The 21,540-nt window shown below is 40.6% G+C and overlaps 1 protein-coding gene across 2 annotated transcripts in view; it reads right to left on the bottom strand.

The window, feature by feature from the left end:
• cdh22 (cadherin 22) overlaps nt 1-21,540 on the bottom strand; it is a 249,081-nt gene that overhangs the window by 219,271 nt on the left and 8,270 nt on the right. The window contains exon 1 of one of the 2 annotated variants that reach the window (XM_078169868.1): nt 4,300-4,370. The exons of the other annotated variant lie outside the window; for it this stretch is intronic. The gene's annotated coding sequence lies outside the window, so the exon portion shown is untranslated. Of the gene's footprint in view, nt 1-4,299; nt 4,371-21,540 lie in introns of those variants that run through there. 2 annotated transcript variants of the gene reach the window in all.

Raw genomic sequence — 21,540 nt, 5'->3', positions numbered from 1 at the left:
TCTCACTGCCAGCGCACAAGAAACAGGAAATCTGAAAGAGAGGCTTTTAATGAGAGACAGATAATGCAGCTTGATACATGCATCTTAGTTACATGTTTGTGCTCATCAAAGGAAAAGAACAGAAATATCTGCATTAAGGCCATTAGACATATGGCTTTGTTGAAGGAGTCAAAGACGAAACTTTTTTTCTCTCTCATGGTAAACATCTGGGCACCGGGCTTCAAAGAACAACCAACACAACAACCAACAGTTGGCGTGCTAATTTACAAAGTGTGTTTTTAAGCTTTTTGATGTCGATGTCTTCTGATGCCCTAGAAGTGATGAAAAAAGCAGTTGCATGAAGGATTTCAAGACTTCCAGTTTCACTGTTATCCAGGTCATAAAACTCAAAGTCCCGCCTCGAGCTTCAAACGTCCCCGTAGCTTGTTTTCATAATCTTTTGTTGATCCTGTTCCTCAAAGTTCTGCCATTTTCTTAACAAATTTGTCAGGGCTCTGCATTTACAGTGCATTGTTTGAGTGTTTTTTGCGTTTCATGTTGAAGGACAGTTTCATCTGCACAAATGTAGGGGGGTTGATACCTTTGCTGGAAAGAAAGCATTACAGCTGCTTCCTGGCTTTTTGTTCATAGCATGCTTGTTTACACTTCCTCTTGTTTCCTCTTTTTACTTTTTCCCCCTGAGGTGCAATGTTGAAAAAGAAACTACATCCTTGATACATCTATTTAAAAAGCAACTAAAAGCTTGCTCTTCAAATAGACGTTGATGTTGCCTATCGATGTGCACATTATTACACTTTAACATCTAACAGAAACTCTGTGTAATTTACAGTGCATGATGTAGAGGCCGACATCTCACATCTTCTTATACAATGCAGATAAAAGCATATTTTCATGCCTCTTGTGTTACGGCTGCAGCAGCCATCTGGATTAAGTTTGACAGACCAGCCAAGAGCATAAACTTTGATGAAGGTGAATGTGTTGGAGGGAGGTACAATATAACTGATATAAAGTTGAGTGCATACTTCAAGGCACTCAACATCAGATATACAGAAGACTTAACGTAGCATCTGTAGGTTTAACAGTAACTTAGAAACAGAGCTTTGAGTGCAAGGCTGTGGGCCTGGAGAAAACGTTTCTGCAAACCACAAAGACGTTACATTTGCACATTTCATACATATCATATCAACATTTCGAAAGTGATGTAATACATAAGCTGACTTTTGTCACCTAGAAGAGGAGGGGATGGTGGATGGCATGACACCAACACAAGACACCTGCCAAACTACAGACAGCTGTCCAAAACCAACACCACCAACTGTTTTTTGGCAACTCCTCACGGCGTTACTAGTGATGTTTGTGGCACCGAATCTAGGAATTTTTACATAACAAATCCCAATTTAACCCCTGTATACAACTGAATCCTGCCAAGGTCTCTCTTTTCTGCTGCAATAAAAAAAAACATTGCAGAGGATGAACCTGTTTTGATGTTGTAGGAGCTCCAGCGGCATTTGTAGCACAGCATTTGAGGTTTTTTTTTTACCAACACACACTTTTTCAGGCAAACACTGAGTGTTTTCCAGCAGTGTCTGAGCCACTAAACCTGGGCCTTTTTTACCAATCCTAACCATAACCAAGTGATTTTTGTTCCTAAATCTAACCACACCTTCACCACAGCATTGTTGAGAAATGCAAAATTTCAACGTATCAGCTACAAAATAATGTACGAATGTACTGTATCAGTGGTAGGGCTGCCCTCTAATAGTGTAATCGTTAGTTGACCAGAAAGGTCATTAGTTGCCAAGATTTCACTGGTCACTTAGTCGCAGAAAAAAACAACAACTGTGCCTTATTAGGAGCAGCGCCTTGACAAAATAAATCAAAACCTATATGACTGGACCATGTGGGAATTAATAATTTGAAAGGACAGACACAGGAAGTGACCACGCTCAGCAGTCAGACAGGAGTCACGTTACAAACCAATCACAGCTGACAGATATCTTTCCCTTCTTCTGTAAATATTCAGTTTGATAAATACGGAAAAGTTGATCATGTTAGTGCAGGGCTACCGAGAGCTTTACATCTGTCCCATGGATGATAGGCCTACACACTCATAAACAGCGTCTGGAAGAAGATCAGCTCTGCACTCAGGATTTCAGGTAAATAGGCTATACCATACTTGTTAAGGTTGCTTAGCAACCTCAGACGCAACCTTCCGCCAGACTCTTGAAAGCTGGCAAAGGCAACATGAGTAGCTCCCAGCACCCAACCTCTTGTTTCCAGGTGGTTAAAGACAAAGCATGTGTACTGCCCCTAATTTCCAGGTTATTCCACAGGCTAGTTAATAACATGTCGGGCAGGAAATCCAAAGTGTGGGATCATTTTGAGAAGGTGAAGGACGAACCCAAGGTGATATGTAAACTCATCTTCATTGGTCGACTACAAACATGACGTATCATCTGAAACATGGAAGTAGCTACATGCCCATTAGCCACTTAGCACAATCATTACTGCTTTGCCGACAGCGTCATTAACAGGCGGCTCGCTCAGTGTGTGACGTGCACTTGTAGATAAAATATAGGCCTATATTAATGAAGGTTCATTAGTACGGTTTGGTATTTCTTTGTAATGTAGCACAGTGACCTTGAACTCAAACCATTTTGTTGCCCCGCCCAAAATATCTAATTTAATAATTAAATTAATATCGTAAACATGTGGGCGACTAGTCGACGAATGGCCCTAAATGACGACTATTGGTCGACTCGGAAAATTTTCAGTCCAGGGCAGCTCTGAACCATACAATAAAAACATTTTTTCTGGTGACTGGCTTGTGTGGGCATGAAACTGGGTGTACCAGTGAAATTAAATAAATAAAACAAATTAATAATCTTTTTGAGCTAAATCTACAACAATGATGCAAGGCTCCACACACTCTTGAAACACAGTCCTATAAATGCACCACTCACCATACACCAGCATCATTCTGCACTCGGACTCGACAGATTATCCTCACAATCAACATGATCAATCTCATTATGGAGAGGGATGTTTATAGGGTGGGTGGACACTGTCTTTCACTAATCCGCTGCAGCTATAGCAGCCTGCAGGTGACATTTACTGTACACTCCACTTTATCATTTCACCCCTAACTCCCTTCCTCTCTTTTTCATCAGTCCGCTTTTCTCCCCATCTGCCACCTCCACCTCTTATATGTTGAAACATGACCAGAGCGAACCAGGGGACAGTTCCTCCATCACACTGCTGCTGATGACTCTTTTCCTCGCAGCTGCAAAACTGAAGGAACAGGAATCTATATTTCTAATTTGCAGACAGGTTAGATTCAATTTCAATATCTGTTACATACTTCTTTAGTATATGCACAGCGCCGGGCTTCAGTACAACCAAGTTTGTGTAGGAGGCACAAAAGACTGGCAAAATGATGCACAGTCATACACACACACACACAGTCTCACACATTCTCAAAGGAGCAGGTCACAGCGCCTACCTGAACTCTCATCAGTGCTTTATTACCGCTACAAACAAACAGAAATGACCCCAAGTTACTCGGGGACTCTATCTTGCTAGCAATGGTGAGCATATTCAAAGGACTATGACAGGTGCATGCACAGTTGTCATTCAGACTGACAAACCAGTCGCTGTGGACACCAAAACCTTTCAGGCATCACAAAGACCCAAGTGCACACACACACACCCACACTCACACACACAGAGGGTTGCATTGTTTTTGCACCAAACATTCTCACAAGCACACACATACACAGACATAAATACACAGTTGAGAATCCATTACTGAGACTTCATATTAAGCCTGCAATGCCACATAATCCCCCATAAGTATGCAGGTAGGAGGACAAAGACTCGTATAGCTGGAACCTGTCTGTCAAATCACATCCGCACCACTAACAGCACAATGTAAGAGTATGGGGGATAATAGGCAAAAAGAAATATGCTGCTTCACTCTGGAGTTTTGGGCTGGAGAACCAATTCAGACAAATCTGCTCTTTGAAGTCTACGTAAGTCAGAGCAGATGGCCAACACAATTCTGAATTCTGTCGATTCAAGAGTGGGCTAACATTTCTAATTCAAATCAGTGTTGGGTGTTTTTGTCAGGCCAAGAGCCCAGTAGACAACACTTCATTAAAAAGCATCTCATATTTCATGACCATAATTTTAAAGCTGTTACAAGAGGAGCCTTCAACACGGCATGACCATGCTAGCACAACATAGACGGGGCAAGGAAGTCAAAACCATTTGCCATCTGCTTTCAATTACTGTACTTACAGATGGGAAACAGTTTGATGGTCAAGTGCTTTGTCCAATTACGATCAGATGAGCAAGGAGTTAAGGCACCTAGGAGGAGATTCAACAGGGACATGTGTTAGCTCTGCTTTGCTAAAGTGGACAAATTAAAACAGATTAGCTACCTGAAACACACACCATGTTCCGCTAATAAACACCTTATTGATATTACAGCAGTACGGCTGAATTGTTAAATACCTGATAGATGAACTGCAGACTGATTGGTCGGAGTAAGCTTGATACACATAAATGAAAAAGCAGATCGGAGAGCTAATGCCTTCCTGCTTCTTCAATATTCTAATTGGCTGGATAAGCAAACTGACTGGCTGAGAAAGTGACTGGAAAGGTGTAAAATTAGCTGCTGGAAGATTGCAGGGCATGCAAAACTATCACCTGTCATAAGAAATGAAAGCCAGACAGTTTATGTTTTAGTGCCAAATGTTCTTATCAATACAAGCTAAAGGAGCTCCGGGCATAATTGCCCCGTTTATCAGTTCTATTACAGGCATTCTACAGGCATCAAGCGACAGCAATAAATACTCAGGTACTGTAGAGTTACAGTGCAATACCCCCATCCCACTTGATAGATCTCTAATAAACAGTGCATCCCTCACAAGAAAAAGAATTATGCTATCTATTTGAATGTCTCCTGAAGTGCAATGTTTCCCATACCAAAGCAATCTCCAGGACAGCCTGATACATGCCGCTGTCAAAATCATAATTTATACCTCTTAGTTGGTTGAGGAGATTTTCACTGTTAAATTTAACATTTATTTGTTATAAATGGCGAGTCGTTCCCCTACACCAGCAAGTTATAAATAACATCAATAATTAAAGGAAGAGTGATTCTGATAGCAAAAGAGCAATGTGAAATTAAATGTTTATGAGGTAATTTTCTTTACTGAAAACAGATAAAATATTAGCAAGCCTGCGGCTCACTCTGTTACCCTTACTCCACCAAAATGAGCAAGTGTGTGCAGGTTTTTTTAAAAGCAGGAAAACCTGTTAAAGAGGCAACAGACTGATGAGAATGTCGTTTTTTTCTGGTATGTCACATTTGACACAGGGTGCTTTCAGACCTAGAGTTCGCTTGCTTTGGTTGCATAATTGCCTAGAGTTGGTTCGTGTTCTCACGGCAGCATTTTCAAGCGGACCAGATAAGATGCGTTGTGCGAGAAAGCTGCTCTTGATTGGTCAGAATTTCCACGTGGGAAAAATCCAGGAAGTAAAGAAAATGTTGAAGAAGAGTACACTTGCAAGATAAATGTGACACTTTCTAATGTCACAATGGAGGGACAGCTACACAGGTTGATTTTAGCGCTGGTCATCGTGGACTATATTGCTGTCATTGTTCATTTTAGTCAAACCATACAGTTTGAAAACGAGGCGCGGCTCCAACTAGAAAACAATGTTTTGATGCATTGGATGTGCTGAATGTGCATATTAAGGCAGTACAGGAGGAGGTGCACATTAATAATCCTCCAGGACTGTGAAATGCTCATGTTTAACCCAAACAATGTGTCATGTGACTGCAGGTGGTTCAGATCGAGGTCGGAACACATTCTCACTACAAACAAATCGCACCAGAGTTCGTTTGTAACTGGACTGAGACCACCTCTTCACATCTGCCCAAACAAACCACACTTGGGGGGCAAATGAACTTGAGTTTTATTGAACCTAACCAGACAGGGCAGGTGTGAAAGCACCCACCAACAGGACAGAAATAAGGTAAGTAAACAGTAGAAAGCAGCATAGAGGCCAGTGAAAATGTAACAGTGGTTACTTCTTTCTTATATCTCTTACTTATTCAGTCTCTCTCTCAAATTCGGTGCAGACTACAATGCTTTGAGTGCTCCTTGGATACAGACGAGCAGCATTTTGTGGCGGCCTGTCATTGCACCACACTGGCAAAGGGACTAAAATTAGCACGTCCACCCATGTTTTGTGTTTCTATCACTGCTGATTGAAACCGAGTTGAGCTGGAGACGATAAATACCAGTGACTACTGCAGAATCATTTGTTTTGGTGTGAATACCAATTGTAACCTTTTCCATTAAATACAAAAGCCAGATGTTCGTGGGCAGGCTCTTCTCACAAACTGTTTGTATGGTTGTCCATGGGAAGTAACGAATGCACGCAAATTCTTACTTATCCCTTGTAATTGTGAACCAGCAGTCCATGCATGATCCATGTATTTTGGCTATAATCACTTCAATACACTGACAGGAATAAACAAGAAAGCAGTCCAGAGTGATCTTGTAAGGAGGCAGGTTGGGGTTGTGGATGGGTCACAAAACCACAGTCTGCAGAAACCTAACCACAATAACTTTACATTACTTTATGTTAAGGACCTATCATTACTGTGGGGCACTGATTTGTAGGATATCATACGAACCATTTTATGAGGACAGGTTGTAGTGGATGTTAGTGGTTTTTTTGGTCCACTGAAAATGGGACTTATGTGATGTAATTGTGAAGTAGAGAGTCAGCATTGTCTGATTCTAACAAAACATTGCAGCAAATAATAAGTAAACAAAGACAGCAAATGATTCAGTCTCACTATTTACATCAGCCTGTCTATGCTCCAGGCTCATCATGTGGCAAACTGAACATTATGAGTGAGACATTTACATCTGGGACTGCAACAAAAAACTTTGAAGAAACATTTTCAACAATTATGTAGCCCATAAATATTGTTTAAGGTAAAACTGTCTTTATGAAAATACCTCTCCACCAATAAAAATGGATGCACCACAGGCCAGAAGAATGTGAATTGTGTCATTCTGTGTGGAGACATGTTAAAAAAGGACATAAATTGTCTCACTGTGTCTCCACAGCTTGATAACACTCCCACTCTCTGCTGACAGAGACATATTTCTTCCCATAATCTAGTAAATTTCCGTTTATACTTTTTACATTTTGTGGGGCCCCAACTCAAAACAGATACCTTTGCACCATCCTGCCATCATGTTAGCATGCTAGTGACAGAAGCTAACAGCTGAGGGTACCACTACATGCTGTATGGACAAAAACATCTATGAGTAGACTTGGGAATACATTGAAGACTGACTTAATTTCCAATAAGCAAACAGTACCTGCTCTCGGCATATTGTAAATATTGGTTGGAACAACAAACATTCCCCAAATGAGCTCTGCTAACAGTTAGCACCTGATGTTATGGTAGCTAGTTAGTCAGCCATATAAACATGAAAAACACTTATTTTTACACCCCTGCTACTATTAGGTTAGAGAAGAACTTAGTCAGCAGCAAACTGCTCTCTTATTCCAGTTGGCACGGCTTTCTTTGATTTATCTTTGACTCAGCAGCACTAACAGCTGGTTGATGGCTGCGGCCAACTGCTGTCTAGCTATTGGCTGACTGCTGTGAGAGACTTGTTGGCTTGCTGACATGACAGCTCAGGAGTGAAGCTGTGTGAAAATGTGGGGCTTGAAATTTCATGTTGTGAGCTTGGGACTGTGTGAAGGCTGTCTAACTAAAAGGACAGTATTTTTGTGAATGTGGTTGATGAGCTGGCTAGCCAAGTATTCGCTGGAACAATATGGTATAGTGCTGGTGCATGTGCGATGACTGAAGTTAGGGACTGTTATTTGTGAGAGAGGGAGGCATGGCAAATATTTTTTTAAGCACTTGGGAGGGAGTTTTTTATTCAGGCTTAGGGAGCTGCAAACACATTTAAATGGTTGTATTTTGTGTTTATTTTATGGATTTTTAAAGAAAATGTTTTCTTTAGAAATTGCCAAAATTACACCATTTATCACAGCCAGAAACTGTAAAAACAGAAATTACAGTTGGATTTTAAATTTTCTGACAGCCCTTGGGCACACAATGTGTGATGAATGCTTGTGTACATAAGCAAACATAAGCTTATAATAGTGATATTTCATTATTATTCCGTCTCTTTTAAAATTTGGCCAAAAAATAAATAATTTGCAAAAACTAACAAGCCTGCGCGACAAGAGTAGAAAAACTGTGCTTTTTTTTTTTAACTCCAGGATTTCGCCTTTAACTTTCAACTTTCAAACATCAAAGGGTAAGTTTTAAAATTCTAATAACTAATTTATAGTGGAGGGAGGGTAATGCATTATTCACCTGTCACCTGTTTCAAGGCTCAAAGAAAAATATTTGTAGCCTCGGGGAAAGATAATAAAAAAAATAAATAAATAAATAAATAAATAAATAAAAAAACAAGGTTACAATATCAATCCGATTTTCGTCAACGACCTTTGTCCCGTGACGAAAAATAGTCGACGATGAGTTTAAAATAGATCTTGACAATGAAACATAAGATGAAATCTATATTTCATTTTCGCTGATGACACGAGACAAGACGTGAAGAAAATCCAAGTGGTGGACTCTCAGACATTGAAAGCCAAGTATAACTGTGCCTACAATTATCCTCAAATGCCACATGAACGACAGGCTGGTAAACTCCAGTAAATAGTCGGCGCCAGGATGTTTTGCTAGCCAGTAAAAACACTTACACTGGAGCAGCGTCAGCTGTTGGTGCAAATTATAAGATGTAATTCAGCAGTAAATAATCAGCCATGTGTGTCTGACTGTGGATGGTGGAAGTATTAAATGGATTTGTGGAATTTGGTACTTACAGCAGTGGCTGTTAGCGGTAAGCTTCGCTCAATAGTGGCTGAATGACAGCGAAGCAAGCCATGGCCACCGGTTGCCCAACTTCACATCTGTTGATTGGACTCAGATCGAATCTGGACTGCCTTGGGGAAAGTGTTTGCTCAGTTATCTTTGAGTGTAGCTGTGCTGTAAGTAAACAGTCTGACAAAAGCTGAGTTTTCTGTGACAGAGCTGAAAGTTTAGTTTCAATCACCAACTCTGTGAGAGATGAGTTTTAACCTTTCACACTAAAATGTTGTTGCTTAAGAAAGAATTTAGGCTTCAACTATTTTTCTGCTTCTTAACAGGAAGATTGATTAGTCAGAGTTTACAATGAACCTGAGTACAAATAGCAAAGTTTTTGAGACCATAAATAGAGATTTTGAGCTTTTAAAATGATGATCGGAAAGTGTGTGCTCGTAAATCACCCATTAAACCTGTCAAACAGTTTGTATGTGAAAAGCACTGTCTAGATGAAACTTTTATACAACCCGTCACCTTGATTTTAATTTGTGCTACCTGAACTTGCCTTCCTGGATCCACCCCCACCGCCACCACCACCGCCACCACACACACACACTCACACACACACACACACACACACACACACTTAACAAATTCTAACCCCTGTATATACACTACTGAATCTCGCCAAGGTCTCTCTTTTCTCCTCCAATAAATAAAAGCATAGCAGAGCATGAGCCTATTTTGACATTGTAAGCGTGAATTAGGAGGTACAGGGAAAATAGCTTAGAAACTGAGAGCTTAGTGATTGAAAAGAGACGAGATGATAAAGTGTAGAGGACCACGGCGGCGATTAATATCATTTGCCGGTAAATCCAGGTTTCGCTGGTTTTCCAATCACAGATGAAGCTCGGAGCCAGAGCGATGCTGCGAATTGGGATGGCTTCACAATCCTCTAGCTCAGAAGTATTGTTATGTCTCTTGGGTATTATCTTACAAAGCCCATTATGCTTCAGAAACAAAGAGGAGACACAGGCCTGGAACTGTAGTGACTCCAGTGTGCATGCAAACACACACACACACACACATGCTGACACACACTGACACATGCACGCACAGTTGTTTAATCTTTGCAAAGATATGTATCATCAGTACAAATCCCAGCGTGTCCCCGGATTACTGATATGTGAGCATGCAGCTGTGCACCATTAAAAACAGATGTGACATCTTCATATCATAAATTCTCTGAGACAGATAATGTGACTACAGCAAATTCAGCAATGTGTAAACAATACATAAAAACGCCCAAACACTTGCACCACATAACCCACTGGAGCTTGTAATTTCGTGTGGATGTTCAGTGAATTAAGCCGGTACAGTCATAATCACTGGTGCTGTCGGAGGCATATGCACTTGCTCATTGGGATGTGAGCGTGGTCTCCCACAATTTTGTTAAATGAGCACTCGTGTTGCAATATAAATACATGCGCTGGGCACAAAATTGCACGTCGCACTGCTGTTCTGCAATTAAGATTTAACTGCCGGTTGCAGGCGCCGCTGTGGTGAGACTGTGTCACTCACTTCTTTAATTTCCAGCCGACCAGCATTCAAGAGGCCATCTGACACAAACACACTCCTCCAACGTATTAACGCTAAAGCTTTTCAGATAACTGCTGTTTTCAAATCACCTCGTATAAATACAGATGAAGTAGCATGTACTTTACATGGAGCACTACTGAGGCTGCAGGGTTCCCAGTGAGGGAATACATTCCTGCTCAAAATGACACAACCACAGCAACTGTTCAAAGATATTTCAAATCAGACTGCCATGAATCTTCATCTAAAAGCCCAACTTATCTATGTTTTAGAGTCTAGTCAACACTTCTCTGTGAAAAGAGCCTCAGCTCACTGGAGAGGGAACTTTCCAAACCGTCCTGGCAGATCGGCTTTGTAACCTTACTAACTTTGTTGGCTGAGCCTCTGAGAGATTTAAGGTTTTTGTAGGATTGCAAATCTGGGAAGGAACATACTCTTGAGGGTGTCATGCAGTACATGATCCAATCTGATACTGATATTGTTGTCTGTCTTTTCCTCCGCTCTGGTTTTGCTTTTATAGCTTCCAAGAATAGCAATACTGATGCACAGTTTGGTTGACTATGACCTTGAGGCTCACAATGCCGTTTCATTTTCATTTTTCAGCAGGTTTACAGTTGCACAGGAGTACTCAGCCTGCAAAGATAGCAACTCTGATTGCCTATCTTCACAATTTATTCATTTATTATGATGATAAAAACTCACAATATTCTTTATCATGTTAATCATAGCATAGCTCCTGATTTTAAATGTGTTCCCCCTGTGCTTTCGCTTCAGGGCTGTTCTTAATTATACTACTATTTTTCTTATTTGCTCGTTTGTAAAAAAGGAGACAAGGGAAGGTAAGACAAGGTACAAGATAGGAGAAAAAAAAAAAAAAAGCAATTGCTCCTGTGTATGACTCCCCAGAGCAGCCAGTGTTGGTGTTTGAACTTCTCCGGCGTTATATCTACATTAAAATGTGAAATGTTCTTTCAACTGAAAATTGGGTTCTTAGCCTACTTTTTTTAATACAGCAGAAAGTCCCAAAGAAAGCACTAATGGGGAGATTAGGAATATATTAAACAATCTAACAGAGCCACACAAAAAACACAAATTCTTCCCCTCCATTTTTCTCAAGTTACGCCCTGCTCCTACTCTTTCGTTGCCTCTCTTCCCTCTTTGTTTTTTCTATCAACAGGCCAGTTATCCAGTGGATAAATATGTTTACTGGTATACTGTCAGTCCATCTCCCTTTTTCATGCCTTCTGATACCTCACCTACACATTCAGCGGCAGATCTTCCTATATTTGACATGGGCAGCCACCTATGTTGCCACTGAGATGAGGGAATTGATTTGATTTTCATAAGGAATTTTAAAAGCACAAGTATCATGAAATCCAGCACTTAAAAGCATCACTAAAAACACTAATTTCTAAAGCAGTCAATACATTCACAAATTACATTTTAGACCTATCATCCCCCTTGTAACTGTATGTAAGCCTATGGTTCAAGTTACCTTCCCCAAAGGTGAACCATCAACCATCCCCACAACTCCTCCTTAACTTGACCTAACTTAAACACTGCCTTTGTTTGGCTTTGTTTAATATGCACAGGCAGGTTGTTCCAAAGGGAGATCCCAGTACAGAAAGAAGTGCTTCTAGCTATTGTACCATTAACAGGAGGAACACTGCAAGGCATAATGCTTGCTCTTGTGTTGCAACTACATTGGGTTCCCAACCATGTCAGTTTGATGGTTCATATATTCTGGGGCCATTTCGTGAATTATATTGAACATATAGTTAAGTTTTAGTTGTTTATCTCGATCTTCAATAGATAAAATTCCAACGTGCATCATTACTACAGGTCCTACACGTGTCATGGAAGAAACATTGTGCGTTGATCATTATTCTGCGCTACCTTTTCTTGAGCTTTTGGGAAAGCCCACAATAGCATGCGGCACAAGCATAGTCTGCGTCATTTAATTAATGAGGCAACTAACAGTTTTTCACTTCAATGATAAAAAATCAGGTGTGACGATAAAATAATTCCAGCTTTTGTGCAATGTTAGATAAGATTGTTGCTGCAATTTCCTCCCCAGAGACGGACAGGTCGAGAGAGACTTTTTTTTTGATTCAATAATATTTCCTTTACATTGTACCTGAATGGAAGCCGAAATTTGTCCGATTAGAGTATGACAATAAAAAGGCAAAATCCATCCAGAGCACAAATTTGCACATATCTATTCTCTTACTGTTTGCTAATTATCAGTATTGTTCGTTAGCTTAGTTGCTCATTATTAATAATTATTATTATAATAAACAATGGAAAATTGGGGTAGTACGGCGGTGCAGTGGTTAGCACTGTCGCCTCACAGCAAGAGGGTTCTGGTTCAAACCCACCAGCCATCTGGGGCCCTTCTGTATGAATTTTGCATGTTCATGGTTTACTCCGGGTTCTCCTGCTTCCTCCCAAAGTCCAAAGACGTGCAGGTCAGGTTAAATTGCCCATAGATGTGAATGTGAGCATGAATGGTTGTCTGTCTCTATGTGTCAGCCCTGTGATAGTCTGGCGACCTGTCCAGGGTGTACCCCGCCTCTCACCCAGTGTCAGCTGGGATAGGTCAGCCCAATGTCAGCTGCAACCCTTAACAAGATAGGCTGCTACAGAAAATGAATGAGTGAATTAATGAATAATAAACATAAATACATTTTTGTAGGGGGGGTGGCACCAGTGGAAGCTTGCCTAGGGTACTGAATATGCTAGGTCCGGCACTGTACACATTGTTTTCCTTCCTTCTTTTCTGCCTGGTTAAAAACATTCAAGATCAACTCAGGTATTCATGTGTACAGTATAGCCTAAGGACCCGTTTCATCCAGCATAGCATTTGTGATACTATCAGCAGAAAAAAGAGCAGAAAATCTGTTTAAATGGACGAGCAACATGTTGCTTATTGTGATTCAGATTTTCACAAACTTACTGTAGACCACTTACACAGAGCACTATAGACTTCTGTGAAATTAGTTCAAGCAATAAGGATCGTATATATATATAATATAAGGTGATTCTGTGCCATTTTTCTGAACATGAATACCAGACTACCTTTTCTGAAGCGCTAATTTATTATCTGCTCCCATGTTCCTGCAATTTCCTGTGTGATAATAATGCGCATGATGAAGAGAATAGTTGTGCATTTTTTAGGTCTTTACCATGGTAGATGATAAAGAACATTTGGCAGCATGATTGACGACAATAATAACTTACAGCATGACACATGTGACCCCATTTGATTAAATGGTGACAATAAAAATGCTTTAAAAGTTCAGAATTAGCATCTTAAAGCCAGATTGTCATTATAAAAAAAGCTTTCACATCAGTGCCAGCTCTTTCCACAGTCACTACTAATAGATTAAACCTTTCAGAATTTGTTCCAATGTTTTTAACTGTATACAATTGGCTAATATTAACCAATGACACTGTAAGCATGTGTGACATGTAAAATGAGTCATAAAATGATATTCTGATGAATCACTGAATCAAATTTTGAAAAAAAGCTACTTTAAAACAACAGGAAGTTAATGCTTTTGGAAAACATTTACCTTAGGGGATATTTGGGTTTTATGTTGCGATTAAAATGTTCCTTTTGGTTGGGATTGGTGTGCTCATACCTAAATGAAAGAATAGAACATTTGCCAATGACACCAAAACAACATATGTGACCTGCAGGTGTGCATTCTCACAGAATTGGGGTTACATCCAGTTACTACTATTTAATGCTGTAAAATGGCTGCAGTTTGGTTACATTTAGGCAACAAAACTACTTTCTTTGGGTTAGGGAAAAGATGATGGTTTCAGTTGTGTAATTTATGTTGCATAACTTAAGTTATGTACATAATTTTACATACATTATGTACGTGACGTTAGCTACGTTGTGTAAGTTAACTTACCAGCGCAAGTTCAAATAAGTCGCTGTTGACTTTTGGTGTTACATAGCACACAAACAGCAATTTTCTGGATGAAAGTTCTGTGTATTTTTGACCAATCCATCCTCTCTCATTCCCTTTGAGTTTGGCTGCATGTTACCGCAAACAAAATGGCCATGGCTAACTGAGTACCGTGGCCACCGCAGCTTTCCATGGACATTGCATGCCAGCTTGCTGCAAGCTGCATTTTGCCACCGCGTAAAGTGACTGTCACTTTTTAGACTACGTCAACTGACTTCCCTCTTTGCATCACAGTTTCTATGGCCAGTAGAGGTTGCTGCCCTACAATATAAATAAATATAAGTCCTAATAAGCTGCTTGCACAGCCGACCTATACAGTTGTTTTTTCTGGGAGGACAAACTGGATAAACAAACTCATTCATTTTACGACTAATGCAGGAAATCTGCCAAAATGACAGATAACTTACTGTGAGAAACATCACAAATATCACTCTAATCGATGAAACTATGGAACTATTTAGTCAATTTGATTACAGTTTCAGTTAGTTTAAATGTATTGATTAATCAGTGTAGCATGTATAAACATGCCGACTAAGAAACTGGATGTGGTTGCTATACTTAAACATCTACATTTCTGATCTTGAAAAGCTAACATTGTTTTAAAATGTCTTTTCTATTTGTGAAGGGCTTATTAACTTCCTCCAAAGAGCATGGCCTTAAGTGCACACACAAAGCCGGTAAGACCTTTACATTTTCAGTTGAGCAGGAGGAAAACCTGCATTGGTTAAATGGAAGAGCAAATTATGGGCCATGCTCTTTCACCAGGGCTTAAATTGGACAGTGGAATAAACCTTAATATGTCATCACTATGACTCAACATGGCACCTCAGTCGTCATTAAGCAGACAAATGATGGTTCAGGAGCAGAGCTCAGGCGGTTGGAAATGTTGCAGGCTATTGCGAGAGACCAAAAGAATCAAGAGAATGAGGCACAAACATCCTCCATCCATCCATCTTCTAAAAGGGTTATACTGGAGCCTATCCCAGCATGCACTGGGCTGCCAGATGAAGGCCTACTGAGAAACTTCACAGCTTCCCTTTGTCTACCTGGATGTTCTTGGTCTGTGGGAAGCACTGGGAAGAAGCCCACGCACACACGGAGAGAACATGTAAACTCCACACAGAAAGAAGCGCAATCAAACAGGTGTTGATATAACATTTCTAACCACAGAGCCACTGCGAACCACAGATATAGACAGAGGGGGGATATGAAGCAAGTCATAGAGGAGAAAGAGGCTGAGTGCACAAGAAAAGAACAGAGAGAGACAAAGAATACGGAGACGGACAGATAGCAGACAGCACACAAAAGAAAAAGCCATTTTATAATGTGCGTACTGTTGTTATACAACAGGTATCTATGGACACAATTTCCAAATGTAGGAGCCGACTATTTCATCTTAAAGCCCACTAGTGTCCACAACATATCCAGTTACAGTCACCTGGATGCATAACTGTCAAAATGTCCCACATTACACATCCATTTCCATTAATTTCATTTAATTTTGGTGACACTTCAGCTCGCTCATGTAGCATTGATTTTCACACAGTCACTCCAGACACCAAACGTTCACAGCACAATTAGAGCACTGAGATACCACTGAATAAGTAATATTTGAATATTGTACAAGTTTCTCTTTGTCTGCTTCCAAGAGAGCCATGAGGATTATGTCAAAGTTTCACGACTTCTTAACAATACAGCTTTTTTTCCCCCTCCACACCCTCTCGAGGACATGTCTGGGGGATATTATTGAATTCTGTTCCATTATGAGGTATTGTAAAGATTATGCTTTTCCTATTGAAAGGGGGAAAAAATGAGTTATAACTCACCATTATCAGTGATTTGTCTGGGATGTTGAGCTGAAGGCTTTGTTGTCCGGCGTAGACAGCTCAATTGATGGATTTCTGACCATAATCTGTGATGCGGGGTGATAACTCAAGCAGACTGACCCCGGTGCGTGCTGGTATCATCACAGAGATAAGCCTGAAGGGCTGACGCAGAGTAAAGGGGACATGAAAGATCACTTGTTTTTTTTAAATTTAGGGTCATATTGATGACCACTGAGATTTTTCTTGCATATTTATGCCTTCTAAAGGCAGAAAATAGGATTTATTTGAAGGAAAGTTAGTTTGGAGTTCAAGCTGGTTGGACGATGCATGCTGAAGTTTCCAAATTATTACCCAAAATGTTTTCACAAGGGAAGAAACTTTGAACATCTCAGCACTAAGGCTCGCTGTATTTCTCTTAATGTGTAAGATATATCTGTGTGTGTGTGTGTGTGTGTGTGTGCATGCTCCTGCTCTTATCCGTGAGCATGTCAGTGTGTGTGTCTGGGTTGTTGTTTTTTTGAGTGTGTGTAAGCATGCTTTGCCCAGCAAAAGCTAATACTGTTAGTAAGACGTTGCAACTATCCCCGAGAGTGTGTTCCCGATGCATAATTCAGCAAACACATAAAAACTTCAGAAAAATGTGATCCTTTTTGGTGTTTGTGTATCTGTGCCAGTGGGTGGCCGCAAGACGGAGGAGCATTGAGGACTATTTCAAAAAGCCACGCCATGCACTCGCACCTAAACTATTCAATCATCCACCCCCTTCCCCACGGAGGATAATTCCACCGTACAATCAAACTTGTAATTTTTGCATCACATCGCACTTCACAAGGGGCTCATTTTCTCATGCCTGACACAGATGCGCTCCAACAGCTCAGTATCACTTTAAACACAATTATTTAAGGGTGTCTTCTCCATTATGCCTCTGCAAGGTGCCAACAGCATCACATCGGAAAACAACTTAGTTCCACTCCCGAGGAGTCCTTAAAAGGGCTGTAATAAGAGTTATTACATTGCCCAGAGGAAGTGATATCCATGCAGACTACAGGCACATTTCTTAGCTGCCACTTACCCCACACCTACTGTTCTCTGTCAGTCCAGACAATGTAACTGTTACAGATTATAACAGCGCGGTGAGTTAGTATAATATTATAACTCTATAAGTTCTACATTATGCAAATACTTATCATACTGTTATCAGTCCTATTCATCATCCCCCATTCTTAAAGCTGCAAAGCAGAAAGGAGAAAAGAGCTACAACTGCAGGCTCAAAGCAATCGACATGTTTGCAGTATTAGGGCATTTATATAAATCAGCCATTGCTATACAGTGATTTCTGTTTCACCTAACATCAGCATTACGACTACTATAAATCCCTGCGTGTTTACTCGTTCATTTTTAATTGTCCCGTATCAGATACTGTACCCTCAGACAGAGAAAATATTACTGTTACAGCAATCAGTTCAATGTTACACATCATTATACCTATTCATCAGCCACAAGATTAAAGTCCTGCCAGAGTGAGATGAGAGTGAGAAGGAGCAAGAGGAAGCGAGAAAGCCATAGAGGAAGACAAAGACAAAGCAAAGTAGCCAAAGCCTGTATTAGCCACTGGCAGGAGCCAACTGTCTGTTGCTAGGCTGCGTTACCTAACACTGAATGAAAAAGCTTTGGAGTGTAATTTTGACAAATATACAAATTCCGTATCGATGTTTGCTCATTCATCCATTGTCTTATCCTTTTATGCCTACTCTGGGTCACAAGGTGCTGGAGCCTGTCCCAGCATAGATTGTACAGAAGGCTGGAAAATACCCTTGACAAGTTGCCAGTTCACAGATGGACTGACACAGACAGCACTCGCTCACGCTCACACTCACACTCACATCTATGGCTGTTCTGTAGTCTCTAATCAAACTAACATGCATGATTTTGAACTATGGCAGATAACAGCTGGAGGAGACCCAGGCGTGTGGATTCCTTTTGCTCTGAGCGCCAGTTTTAACTACTGAGCCACAATGCTGCACTTTAGTGGATACTGGATGAATTTAAAACAACTGCTCAGATGGGAGGTGTTGGGTTACAAACACCGTTTCAAAACTACAGAAAATACTCAGTTGAACTCACTAGGGGAGACCAGGGGTGCTTTCACACCTGCCCTGTTTGGTTTGGCTCAACCAAACCCAAGTTCGTTTGCCCCCTAAGTGCGGTTCATTTGGGCAGGTGTGAACACAGCAATTGTACTCAGGTGTGCACCAAAACAACCTGGCCGAGACCTTCCTGAAGAGGTGGTCTCAGTCCGGTTACAAGCGAACTCTGGTACAGTTCGTTTGTGGTGAGAACATATTCCGACCTCGATCTGAACCAGCTGCAATCACATGACACATTGTTTGGGTTAAACATGAGCATGTTACAGTCCTGGAGGATTATTAATGTGCACCTCCTCCTGTACTGCCTTAATATGCACATTCAGCACATCCAATGCATCAAAACATTGTTTTCTAGTTGGAGCTGCGCCTCGTTTTCAAACTGTATGGTTTGACTAAAATGATTTTGTTTACTTCCTGGATTTTTCCCACATGGAAATTCTGACCAATCAAGAGCAGCTTTCTCACGCAAGGCATTTTATCTGGTCCACTTGTAAATGCTGCCGTGAGAACACGAACCAACTCTAGGCTATTATACAACTTTGTGACAAAATTAGTCCCTGATTCGGACCAAAGCAAGACAACTCTGGGTCTGAAAGCACCCGAACACTTTCAATTTCTCCAACCAGGAACAAGCTACAAATCACTTGATTCACTCCGCACCTAGTTTCGTCCCTATTCCTAATGTGAGGAATTAGCATCCTGTGGCCGACAGTCAAGTTCAAAAGGAAAAAAAATAATCAGGAGGTAAGAAAGTACATTTTTTCTCTTTATATATATATATATATATATATATATATTTTTTTTTTTTTTTAAATAGCCTTGCCTGCCTCAAAGTTAATAAATGTGATTTAAGTTTAATGAGTTTATGTGTTTATGTAGATATCTTTCATGCAAGTATTTATTTAATTAATATAACTGGCTCAGGCACGCACGCACACCAGTGCAGTATAGACAAACTCAAACACCCACCCACACACACCAATTATGTGAAAGAGTAATTTATGTGTTGAATAAAAAAACTTTCAAAGTCTTAACTTTTTGTTATAGTTCTTTTTTGATAATATGACCTGGAATATGGGGTTGAATTGTAACATATCACTCCTTGTGTTTGAGTCTGTTTTTTGTTACTGAGATAACAGCTACACTATTTAATAGCAGACCCATGTATGTAGTTTGTGTCACATTTTGAATGCGCTGGCTTAAAAGACAGTTCTGCCGGGATGTGACAACGTTTGATCGCATCAATTAATGTAAATTCAGCCAACACCCGTAAATTGTACCTGTGAACCTTGTTATCTTGTCCATCATCACAACTTTACCACAAAATTTGACTATTTAAAATGGGTAAAATGTTGTGTCATTGTAGAGTTGCGTGCAGCATATTGATTCACTCAGCACATTGTCATGAGACTACTGCAGTGGGACTAGAATTCTGTACATGAGACAGAGTCACACACACACACACACACACACACACACACACACACACAGACAGGGCTAACTTTTAGCATCACACGGCTAACATTACTCAACAGTTATTAACAGGTTTGACGACAGAGTCACAGGTGTGGGTAGGCTTGAGCGAAATCTCGGTATAAAATTCACAGCTCGGTGTTGGATGTTATCCACTGCTGTGGGGCTTCGGCCAGAGCCATGCATTGCGCAAAACATGCCGAGTAGGGATGAGATGCTGTGTGCTTGTGCTAAGCAAGTAGGGAATGTTTACCACAGACGGTCCTTTAGCGCTGCATCAAACTGCATCAACAGCTAATCATTGTTTATCTGATGTTGATGCCCCGCTCACTCTACCATCACAAACTGATTCTAATTCTGTGGGAAATACTGAATGCTCATAATAATAGGCTCAGACTCCGTGACAGCATCACAACTGTTTCTGTAATTTTCACTTTCCCCCACAAATTAATTGCAAAAAAATGCCTGTAAATTTTGCAACATGTAAAAAGCTGCTGTGAAATCAGGCATTTCAGGCTTCAGCAATCCCAAAAACAGCCCATGAAAAGAGCTCCGAGATACAAACAGAAATGTCAAAGATGTCCCAACCATCCCCGGTCTCCCCTACTCATAAAACACTATTGTGTTTTCAGTCACAGAGGTTAAAGATCTGGCATTCATCTCTGTCACTTTATTTTCTGAAAACAATTCAGCTTTAAACTTACTGAACCAAATTAAGTCATTAAATAGGCTTATTTTAATGAAGTGTTTCATGGTCTGGTTTGGTGGCCAACTAGACTAACTGAGGCAGAGAGGGAGCAGTATTTTCTATTATGGCTGTACCTGAGTCACTCTGTAGGTCTTTGAAACTGACAGCCCATCATAAATCTCATTTCAGGGACACTCATTGTCAATGAGCATCTTCAGTCTGCAAAAATGTCACCTTATACTGCCAGTAGATAATCGGATATGAGACAAGAGCTGAAAAAACATGAGCTTCCCCTGTCAAACAGAATGAAACTCATATTTACTGGCATTAGTCACTCGCCAAGCCAAGGATAAAATTAACTACTATTGAGTGTAGACTGTTTACTTATTAAAATGACCCCAAAGACTCCTCTCACACTGGGTTGCATGCATAAATCTGAGAGGAGCAAACAAAACAATATGATAATAACTTATTCTTCTTCACATCACCTCTAATCCTTTGTTCATTTTAATCTCTTGCATACAAAAAAAATCCCCTCGTGTCTGTGCGCAAATGCGTGCACGTGTGCACGAGAGCGTATGTGTGCGGCGAAACACTGCGTTTGTGTGACTCAATGCACATCAAATATTTCAGCCTCAAAAATGTGGATGACTTTCCCTACCTTGGCAGCCTTCATCCCTCCAAAGCCGACACTGATGCAGAAATACACCACCGCATAAGCTCTGCCAGTGGGGTTATGCCAGACTCCGAGGAAGAGTCTTTGTGAACCGTGACATCCAGGTGAAGAACTGCCTGTTTACAAAGCAGTTGTTCTTCCCACTCCAGTGCAAAGAGGCACAAACCTAGACCGGCAGACCAGCTACAGAAGGCAGATTGACTACCTGGAACCCATCACCGGAGATGGAAT

This window comes from Epinephelus lanceolatus, chromosome 1 (genome assembly GCF_041903045.1).
Source record: "Epinephelus lanceolatus isolate andai-2023 chromosome 1, ASM4190304v1, whole genome shotgun sequence".
NCBI classification, from domain to species: domain Eukaryota; kingdom Metazoa; phylum Chordata; class Actinopteri; order Perciformes; family Serranidae; genus Epinephelus; species Epinephelus lanceolatus.
The sequence above is the reverse complement of the archived record's forward strand: the minus strand, read 5'-3'. Positions and strand labels throughout refer to the sequence as shown.